We start from the raw sequence: 10,952 nt of genomic DNA on the forward strand, positions 1-10,952 counted from the left end.
TGACTGTGCGCAAACACACTCCTGGAGTCTTATTAGGAGAGTAGAGTTGGAGATGAAAGGTTGAGATGGGTGCCTTTTGTAAGTTGGGAGATATTATTACAGCTTATCTGTAGGTTGATGATAATGATCCAGCAGAGAAGGAAGAGTAGAAAGTGCAGGTGCAGGGAGGTGGTAGATGGGTGTGTGGAAAGGTCTGAACATTCACTGCTTATTTTCTGGTGCAAGTAAGAAGCCAGGTTATCAGCTGGGAGGGGAGGCAGGTCTGCAGGCTTGAGAAAAGGAAGGTGTGAAATGGGTCTTTCAGGTAGGGCTGAGTGCTTGTTCAAGGTCCCACACTTGATGTAGACACCCAATTAAATATTTGTCCAGCTCCCTGGTTCTGAGCCCTGGAGATTGCCTCCCTTTCCTGGCATGCTTTGACAAGTCAGTGGGGACAAGTTCAAACATGTCCACCAGATGGCGCCAGGAGGGCATTGCTGAAACCTTGACTGTTAAGACTTTAGGCCAAAGAGATTCTTACTCTCTTTTTTTCTTTGGTTTTTTTTATATCTAGACTATTATGTCTCAAACTTGAGTAGTTAAAAGAGTAATTTGAATAAATAAATTCTCAACTGGGAGTAGCAATGCACACCTGTAATCCCAGTGACCCGGGAGGCCGAGGCAAGAGAACAAGTTCAAAGCCACCCTCAACAACTTAACAAGGCCCTATCTCAAAATAAAAAATAAAGAGGGCTGGAGATGTAGGTTGATGATAATGATCCAGCCAGTGCCCTTGGGTTCAGTCTTCACTACCAAAACAAATAAATACACAGTTTCCCAGAGTTTATTTAAATTATTTTATTATAACATTTAAATATTTGCAATTTTTAAATAGTCTACATTTCCTTCTTACATATTACATACAACTATAAAGTCAAAACAGATTTAGAAATTAGATTAAAATAAGATCAAATATTCAAACTGTCCACCTTAACATAACCTAACGAAAGTTGATCTTTTGCTGAAATTTAAGAGGTAAGTGCAATGTGACCCTGGGCTGTGTTGCTTCTTGTAGACTTTGGTGTGCCCTTACTTCTGTGGATCATCACACCATTTTTTTTCATACCCTTTTCCTGTTAAAACCACTGCACAATCACAGCATGACCTTGTGTCATGTTTTCACATGGCTGGAACACATCATTTTCCTACCAAGTCCAGCTCTTTCCTCTTTTGCTTGAAGATGATTCAAAGTTGTGCCAACTCATTACAGCAAAAGCAAACGGTGCCATAGGTTCCTGGGAATGAACGCCTGGCTATAATAAAGCGGTCAACTAGATAACTCAGGTGTTCATTCCCTGGACCAATGACTGTCACTGAAGGATGACTCTCCCTTCAGGACCTGCTTCTTCAGGATCTTTATTGTGAACATGTTTGTCAGTGGTTAATATGAATAGCATCTTTAACTTCTTCAATGGTGGGATAAAACAGACGCGTCATGGAGATCTGTGGGTGTTCACCACTGTTCCCTTTTGCTGCCACAATGGCCAGCTGTGACTGACCACTGTGTTTCCTGAGTGCCTGCTGCACTCAGAATCTTCAGTCCACCCTGAAAGAAAAGTGAGAAAGCAAGAGATGGGTGAGCAAGGAATGAAGGATGGAGACCAGGCAGAGATCCACACAAAGGCTTATTTGTCAAAGCTGACAACTAAAGGCACATTTCTCCATAGATGGAGAGAGGGCCAGAGATGTTCGGGTATTGAGCTTTTGTTGGGTGGGGATTTGGAGCTGTGGCTGTGGTGCTATGGGAGAGGCTGGGGGTGCTTACATCAGAGCTAGGCAGGTGGTAGTAGCTGGGGATTGGCTTAGGTTGATGGCACCATGGGGCTTTCCAGAGTCATGGGGTCATGTCCTTCTGAGATTGGCTTAGGGTTATGGTACATGGGGTAGGTCACTAACGGGGGTGCGGGGAGTTCAGGTAAGAGGAAGTACAGGAAAGTGAAACTTATAAGGTGGGGGTTAACATTTAAGATGGCTGCTCAGATGTTAAATCAAGATCCTATACACCCTACTAGGGCCTGGTGCTAGGAATGCACAGATTACTTTCTAATCCTAGAAGTCTTGTCACAGTAAGTACCACGCTGTCAGGGAGATTCTAGGTGTATAGCAGAGATAGAAAATTCAGTGTTCAGTAACCTGACCTTTAAACTTCAGGTGCCCTTGACTTGGGTGCACCTGGCCATTCCTGCATACCCACTAACCTCAGTTGAAGCCCTGAATTTTGATCCACTTCACCTGCTGTGTCTTCCTTCTGTGAACTGAGAAAATCCCACTCTTCTCTGAACCCCGCACTGTCCCTCCCCGTCTCGTGCTTTCCTCATTCCACCCCAGGCAGAACGCAGTTTCCTCTGGAGTCAATTGGCTACTGCAACATCAAGGCCCTTCCCGTTTGGGACCTTGGTGTGTCCTTGGGTTCAGGCCCAGCTTCTCAGTCTGGCACTAGCTCATTGGTACCCTGGTCTGTTTCCCTCTCTGACTCACTCTTAGTCTTTCTGTTTTGTAACTTAATACCTGAATTCCTCTTCTCTTGCACCAATGTCCTCCTTGACCCTTTTGGTTTTGACATCCCAATCACAAGTAAATACCATATATGACTAAGAGGAACATACTGACGTCGGTCCACACCTGGAGGGTGGATGAGGAGTTGTTTTCGGGTTTAGCCCTTGGAAATAGTGAAGCCAAGAAGTCTCATTGACAAGAACCCCAGTGGTACAAAGGGTTCCTTCAGCCACACATTCTGCACATCTAAACATCCGGCCATTCATCTTGCTGCTGCTGTTTGAAAATCCTAGCATTTAGTGATCGAAGTACAAGAATTTGCACATAGGGAAGGCTTTGCTACAGGCAGGGGAGCTGGCCGACCGTGGGCTTGGGTTGTGCCGTGGGACTGTGCTTGGGTTTGAATCCTGATTCTCACGTACTAGGTGATTTATTTTGTCTCCCTATACCTCAGTGTCCTCCTTTGTAAAGCGTGTCCAGTACCTACGTACAGGGTGGCTGTGAGGACTGAACACATTAAGGAACACACCGGCTTAGACTAGGTCCAGCACAGGATGGGCAGGCAGTGCTGGCCTGGGTTGTCTGCAATATCTAATCTACTCTCTGAATTCTATATTCCAAAGAGGAGGGTGAGCCATCGGGATCCTACAGCTTGGTGGCAGAAGCTCCTGAATCAAGAACTCTGGTCATGTAGCAGTTTTCAAAGTTCTTGGCCTTAGGACTCTTTGTGCTCTTAAAAAAAGACCAATGGCATCAAAAGGCTTTAATATTTGTGAGTTGTACGCATCCATAGATACCATAAAATTAAATGTTAAAATACTGCAAGATTCATCTAAAAATGATAGTAAGCCCATACATGCTATTTTAATCAAAAGTAACTATTTTAAAAAAATCCTCAAAACCTTGGCTAAATGGCATTGCTTTACTTTTTTGCAAATGTCTTCTGTGTCTGGCTTAATAGACAACAGCTGGGTTTTCCTAGCTGCTTCTGCATTCTGTCTGTGGCTGTGTGCTATTTTGGTGGAAGTGCATGAACAGAAGTCTTGTCACTCCAGACAACATTCTTGGCTACCAAACAGCTAAGAAGACTGTAGCCTGGAGAAGTTGGGGTCATAGCACTGACATCACAGACTTGTCTGGAAATTGAATGGGATACTGTGTATGTGAGAGAGAAAAAATTTCCTAGAGAAATACCTGGCAAAAAGTAGGCCCTCACAAATGCTAAGGTGTTAACTAATGTTGCACTGATCAACTGGGACAGACCTACAATTAGACGAAGCAGGGGCTCAGGGCATAGCTCAGTGGTAAATATTTGCCTAGCATCTGTGAGGCCCTGAGTTCCATCCCCACTACTACTGGGCAATGGTGGGGTGGGGGGAGACAAAACCAAACCAAACAAAAAATAAATAAAACCTATGAAGTGTGACTACAGGGAAAGAGGTCAGGCAGGCAGCATTGAAGTGTGTCCTAAATTCAAAGAGCCACTTGCACAACACCTGGAAGAAAGAGTCCCCCACTTGGTCTACAGTGCACTGGACTGCCAGACTTTAATACTTCTTCATGTCTTGTTTCTCAAGAGTCATAAATTCTGAACACCTCATAAGTTCCTCCACTGCAGAGTGCACCAAAGCTGGAGTGAGATGAATCCTCTCCTGTTTGGCAGTCATGAGAAAAGTATAACTGGTGATTCTTATAATATGGGGATTGAATTATAGAAAGACAAAAGAAAAGATAAAGCTATGTACCGTTTGGATTAAGCTTAAATCCACTGTAAGCAACTGCAAAAGCTAAAGTCAGGGGGTTGGAATCTCTAAATACTTTTTGTAAAATCCTTACATATGATTAGCTTCTTTCTTCAGCCTTCCCCACCCCTTCTAAAGAAAGGATTTTTATTTCCTTCTAACTCTGCTCACACATTGCCACTCTGAATTGCCATCCCCAGCGTGGCAGAGCCTCAGGGCTAGTCCACTAGTGTGTCATTTGGTGGTCCAGTCCTCTGTCACTGGGTGAGTGAGTTCTCTGAGCACCTAAGCGAGGGTCAACAGAACTGTATTTTAAATCTCAAGATTCCCCCAGCCTCTCTCTTGGATGGGAGAGGCTCTCTGACTAGAAATGGTTTCTCTTGGGAATAAACAATTAACTTTCAAAATATATCCACTTCCTCTCCTGAATTTATCAGAGGAGATGGACATCCAGAAAGTGGGGAGGCTGGGTGGGAGTTTCCTGGTTGAATTCATTTGGGGGAGGGGCATTGCTAGAAAAACTTAAGATGGGCCCATAAAGATGCTCAAATGGGGATGGAAAGGAACAGCCTCTTATGAAAGAGACGGGACCCTGTTTGGTTGGGTTCCCTGTTTTTCCCTTCAGTGGTGTCACAGTCTTAGGTCTCTCTCATTTTCCTTGAGGTGACCAAACTAAGCAGGTTGGGCCTCCTTTGTGGCCCCCTATTTCCTTCAGACTATTAGCCCAAACATGTTGAATCTTGCACAATGGGAGAGTGGGGGACCCAGATGAAAGGCCTCTGGTAGAAATCATGTCACTTCATGGTCTGCTGGAGTTATTGAGGCCGTGCTGTGGAGTTTGTGTGTCTAAAGCTTGCTGTGTCAACATGGGTTGGCTGCAATCTTTGCATCAAGCCATAATCCAACAATGTAAGGTATGTGCCCAGCACCTCCCCGCCTCCAGGCACGCAGGAGACCATCCCCTCACCCGGGGAGAGTGTGCTCAGAAGAATGAACCTGAAAGAAGTGAACAGGGGATTTCAGTGGTGGTATTCAAAAAGCATTCCCACTGGTTTTCAGCTCAAGATGGATTTTAAATGACAACTATGACCGTGCTTTTAGGTTTTTCATTTCCGGACCTAACAAAAAGCATGGAATCGCATCAGAAAGGCTAAATGTTAAACATACTCTTTCTAGGGACTAAATCCTTCTCTCTGTGACTTCTAAAAATGACATAATATCACGATATAAATTTGCTCAAACCTTCTTAATTGGCCCTTTGGAATTGTGGAGATGATACTGTTAGAGTGAGAAGTGGCGGTTACCAAATGGGTTCCCAAATATTTATTTTTTTTGTGTTGGGGAGGAATTGAGATTCTTAAAAAGAATGTGCAGTTCTCTTCTTTCCTGCTCCATTTCTGTTGTATATTTCTTCTCTCTCTCTCTCTCTCTCTCTCTCTCTCTCTCTCTCTCTCTCTCTCTCTCTCTCTCTCTCTCTCTCCCACCACTTTGCTCCTATCTACTTTTACAATCCCTTTCCATACCCTGAAAATGTCTATTTAAATATAATTTACACCCTGCTTATTTATATAAAATACGTGAGTTTGCCTCTGATAGTATCATACATAAATGAGTGAAGCCTTCTAGAGCCAACTGGAAGAGCAGTGTGTCTGGTTGTGGGGCTCTTTTTAAATCAGAGGAGGAGCTGAGCTCAGTGTCTGGCATCTCCTGTACCAGGCACTCCCGTTAGTTTGTCAAGGAAGAGGCTCTATCCACCCATCCCCTCCCCCCCCACACACTGTGAGCTCTGCTGCAAATGCACAGGTCATATCACAGATTCAGGTCTTAGCTGCTGGAGGAAGTTGAACCTTCCAGCATCTCCAGCTTACTGGAGGAAGTCCAAAGGCTGAGAAAGGCTGCTTGGGGCTGTCCTCCAGGGCAGGACTGGTCCAGGCTCTCAGGAGACCTGGTCTGACTGGATGGACCTCTGATAGAAAGGGGAATGAAATCAAAGGGGCTGGTCTATGGTGGAACTTTATTACTCCACTTTCTCAGAACTGGGAACCTCTTTCTAGAGCTAGCAGGGATGGGAGGTGGGGGCAGGCCTGACCTGATTGGCAATGTCAAGTGCTGGCAAATGAGCAGTATTGTTGATCCCTTCAGCAGGGCTCTGTGTTATTACCATGGCTATTGGCTCAGCAGATCCTGGCTTGGAAGAGAATGTTGAGACTGTCAGAACAAAATACCTCAACCAGGATATAGGAGGCAGTATTGTCAATCAGTTAGCCATTAGCCACATTTGTCTACGAGCACTGGAATCATTCATAAGCCCTGAGATGTGCTGGAAGTGAAAAATAGTATCAGTGTCCCAAGAGTAATCTGTTGATGTCAAATATCTCCAGATATTAACTTCATGTTGAAATTTGAATCTATTACATTATATAAAACACATTACTAAAAATAATTCACCTGTTTCTTTCCATTTTAAAATTTTAATCAAAATTAAATACGTGATCCCACTATATTTTTAGTGGACAGCTCTGATCTAAAACTCTAGAATTAAAAGTAATTTCTGAGGAGTGACTTTCTACGTTATGTTCTCTAACTCCTATGTTCTCTCTCTGGTTCTCTCTCAACAGATACGATTCCACGTAGCATGTCAAGGACTACTACTACACCAACTCCTTTATTTTTCCCCCTCCTACACAATTTCCATTTTCTTTTACACTTGCTTACCCCAGCCATCTGCAGTATGCCAGTTTCAGGTATTTTGAGCTGTGTAGAATTTCTGTGTGTACAGACGTGTGCTTGGATTTTTCTCTTTGTGAGAAATCGGAAGCTGATTCCAGAAGATCCACTTACTACTCAAAACCACTTCCACTGCCTGAGCCTCTGGGGTGTTGGGTGGTCTCTGAGCATCCTGGAGCCTCCTCTGGCAGTACACTGTCCCGCCGGAACACCCTGATGTGCCATTCCCTGGAGGGGAACAACCAAGTGCCGCGGAGGCAGGCGATCACACTCTGCCTCAACTGTCTGGTTTCCTGTAAAATAAACACATGACTTTATATTTTTAGGGAACAAAAAAAAATGCTGCTATAGGGTTCAAAATTTTCATTCAGAACACTTTTCCGAAAACAAATTACCCCTAAGGAGCATTTTGAATATCCTGGTCACATCTCTGGATCTGTAAAATACACCTTTTAGTATGGCACCTGTTAAAATGCAAAGCATATTTCTTCAAGGCAGAAAAACAATCTGACAATAGCATTGTAGAATTTGTTCACTCAAACCCATCTATGTAAATGCAAGAAGTCATAAATTCACCTCCGAGCTGCTTGCTATTGAACCTGCAGTGACTAGTCTCTGCCGGCCCAGTTGGTTTGAACTTCATTCCTTCACAAGTGTTGAAAATGCTGCAAAGTTGGATGAGTGGAGATGGGGCCACCCCTCCTCTTGCTTCCTCCCTGATCCTTCTGGGGAGCTTGCATCTGGGATGCCCTGTTTCCCTAGGGAGCCATCTTAAGCTTGAGGAGGCCTTGCAAAGAAATCCAGCGTCATTCCAGCAGCTGAAAAAGAAAGCCCTGGGGACGAGGGGAGAGTAAATGACAAAATCTGTGCCTGTCTATGAATAAGTTGCCATGAAAAAGTTGTTATTTTAACCCATGATTGCAGACTCTTTATTTCAATTCTCTCTTAAAGATAAGCTTTATCTTCCTTTAGGCACAATTAGAAGAAATGAGTATAAATGGATTTTTTTACATTTAGCTTTTAGTTTATTCAAATACACGAATCTAGAACTGACTTCCTTACTTCCAGTTGGGCATATTAAAAGGATGCATTTCCAAGTAGTCAGATTTTCAGAGGTACTGATAAGGATTCAAGTAAGTTGATCTTGTGTGCTGCTGCTGCTTGTTACGACAAATTTAGGGGGGAGCTGGTGACGACCCAGCCAATCTCTGTGAAAGCATCCTACCATATACATGCCCAAGATGTGTGGGCTGGCACTATCCCCTGCAGCTGTCACCATTGGAATGAAGTATATGCCAGGGGAGACTTTGGGCTTTCTCATGGTCTTGTGGGTCAAAGATTGTGTGTGTGTGTGTGTGTGTGTGGTGTGTGTGTATGTGTGTGTGTTGAGGGGGTGCTAAGGACCATGTGTTGATTTCCAACTCATCATGTATAAAATTTCCCTAGCAAAGTAATGCTGCTTAAGTTATTTGTTCAATGTTGTGTTTGTCTTTGTGTGTTTTGTTTTGTGTTTGAAGGGAGTGAGGGAGATGAATTCTACTGAAGTATTTCTTTCATAAAGATGACAATTTTGCATTCGTTCATTTATTTGTTTTTTTCATTTGTTGGGTTTCATTGTCAATGTCTTCCCAGCTAATGCTTGATCATTATTCTCAGTCTGATAGGAGGGTCCTTTTAGGGCAAGTTTTACACACATCGTCAGGTAGTAACATATGGCACAGATTATAACCTTGCTGTTGATATGTTTGCCTCTGACTCTGGAAGCTAAAACATTGGTCTTTGAGAGGATTGCCAATTAAACAATTGTCATACATGTTACTTAACATTGTCATTAAGCAACTATACTTCTTTGTGTTTGGAAATTGAGCAAGGGTCAGTAGTGTTATCTCTCACTCTCTCTCTCTCTCTCTCTCTCTCTCTCTCTCTCTCTCTCTCTCTCTCTCTCTGCCTGTCTCTCCCTCTCCCTCTCTCTCTCCCTGCCTTTGTTAATATCTGTCATAAAATACATTATTTTAGAATCTTTCCAAAGTAATTTTTACCAGGGTGCCCCTTTTATACTTCTGAAGAATTGCTTGACCCTTTCATGTTTCAAAAAGAAACATTTGCTTGTACTTCCACTTTACTTGATCTCTATGAGGGTCTTGCAAAACTTGCTTTACTTTTATTCACAGGGGAAGTTGGCTTTCATGTCTTTTAAAGATAATTCTGCTAGTTGCTGATCAGCCAGTCAGTTCATCTAGCTCCAATCTTTACAGGACTACTAAGCCAACTTTCCTCCACAGTCCCAAAAGGCAGGCAGATCATTGGAAAGGATTACAGAGTTTATTTAAATGGACCCTAGATATTACTTTGTGTAATAAGCCAGTTATTATATCAAGACCACATACTCTTAGGCCACTTGTTTAAAAAATGCCACATTTATGCAGTTTTTTTAGTTTTAGACTTTTGCTCCTTATACTCCAAATGTCTGAACAGCCAAGTTTAGGATTGTGTTTTGATTATATGCGCTTTTTGCTTGTGTGTGTGTGTGTGTGTGTGTGTGTTTGTGTTTCTCCTTTGAATAATTTTATATTTCATGCTACTTCTTGAAAGTTTGCTCTTTCATGCTATAAGAGAATAGCCAGATAGTTTCTACAAATAATTTCTACCTGCAGGATGGTGGATTGCTAAATTAGAGGAATGGTGTTTGAGATAGCAAGATGGATGGTTGGGAACCAAAATATATTAATGCCAAATGTGCTTTGGTTAATTACTAGAGAATTCTATATACATGTATCATCTCTTCAAATTCTATTTAGTTTGCTTTGGTTGAATGGCAGGTAGTAAGACTCTTAAAGGAAATAGAATCATATGGTTAAGAAAATCAGAATTTAAAGAAGTATTGGGATAAATGAAGAAACGTTTTTCTGGAATGTAGCATCTAATGACTTGCTGAAGCCCTCAAGTGCACATAAGGGAGTGATGTTCATGTTGAAACAAAACCAAGACATCACTGGGACATCACTGGAACTTTTCAGCTCCACTTTCCTGTAGGAATAACTAAAAGCTAATAAAAGCTCCTAACAATCCCCTCTTTTGTGTATATGTTGTAGCAGGGCAGGAGCCATTTGGACTCTAGATACAAGACTCACTGGGGAAGTTTTTAATTGGTAGAGGTCAGGGGATGATTTCACCTCATTGTCCCACTCTGAGTTTCTTAAGCAAGTGAAAGGAACCATCATAGTCCAAAATTGCTTCATTTAACACTTAAAATTTAGACTTTTTAAAAAAGTATTGAAAGAGGACCAGGTAACTGCTGAAGGAGGCATCAGTCCATGAAATGTGCTTACTTAAAAATTGTGTATCAATTTTAAATACTTTTCATTGTGTGCAAACACAAGGGGAATAGGGCATTCTGTAGAATTACATATGTCTAGTTTGTAAAGTGTGTCACGTGTACTGCAGATGTGTGTTTTTTGGACTTTATGTATCTGTACAGTAGTTTTCATTAAAAAAAAATTGTGGACAAACTTGTTTTGGTGGTTTGAGGGGGAGATGGCAGTTTGTATCAATGAGTGACACCATATAACATATGCCACAAAAGATCCAGAAGTATCCCTCCCCTGGCCCGTGGAAATTTTTGGTTATCTCCTAGGTTCTAAAATGAAGATGTATGGATATTCTGGCAGACTGCATGTTGTATAATTTGAAAAATACTAAAAGTGGACAATAAAACTGAATTAAACTTTGGCTGGTCTGTTTTTCCTTATCTGGGTCACCCTAAAGGCCTCTCATGGAAGGTACCAGGATTCCTGTTAGGATGAATCATTTTTTGGCCTCAGAGAAAATCATTGCAAGGGAGTAGCCGTCCAATGAGCAGCATGAGGGAAGTCAATCTTGTTTGAATATTTGCTTTAAATTTTTTTCTTTCATTGAGGTCCTAAGAATTTTTGACATTTGTTTCTTCAA

The 10,952-nt window shown here is 42.3% G+C and overlaps 1 protein-coding gene across 1 annotated transcript in view; it reads left to right on the plus strand.

Moving 5' to 3' along the window:
• Kif5c (kinesin family member 5C) overlaps positions 1-10,733 on the plus strand; it is a 151,415-nt gene extending 140,682 nt beyond the window's left edge. The window contains exon 26 of the mRNA XM_005315817.5: positions 6,896-10,733. The gene's annotated coding sequence lies outside the window, so the exon portion shown is untranslated. The remainder of the gene's footprint in view (positions 1-6,895) is intronic.
• The last annotated feature ends 219 nt before the right edge of the window (positions 10,734-10,952 follow it).

This window comes from Ictidomys tridecemlineatus, chromosome 7, assembly GCF_052094955.1.
Source record: "Ictidomys tridecemlineatus isolate mIctTri1 chromosome 7, mIctTri1.hap1, whole genome shotgun sequence".
NCBI classification, from domain to species: Eukaryota; Metazoa; Chordata; class Mammalia; order Rodentia; family Sciuridae; genus Ictidomys; species Ictidomys tridecemlineatus.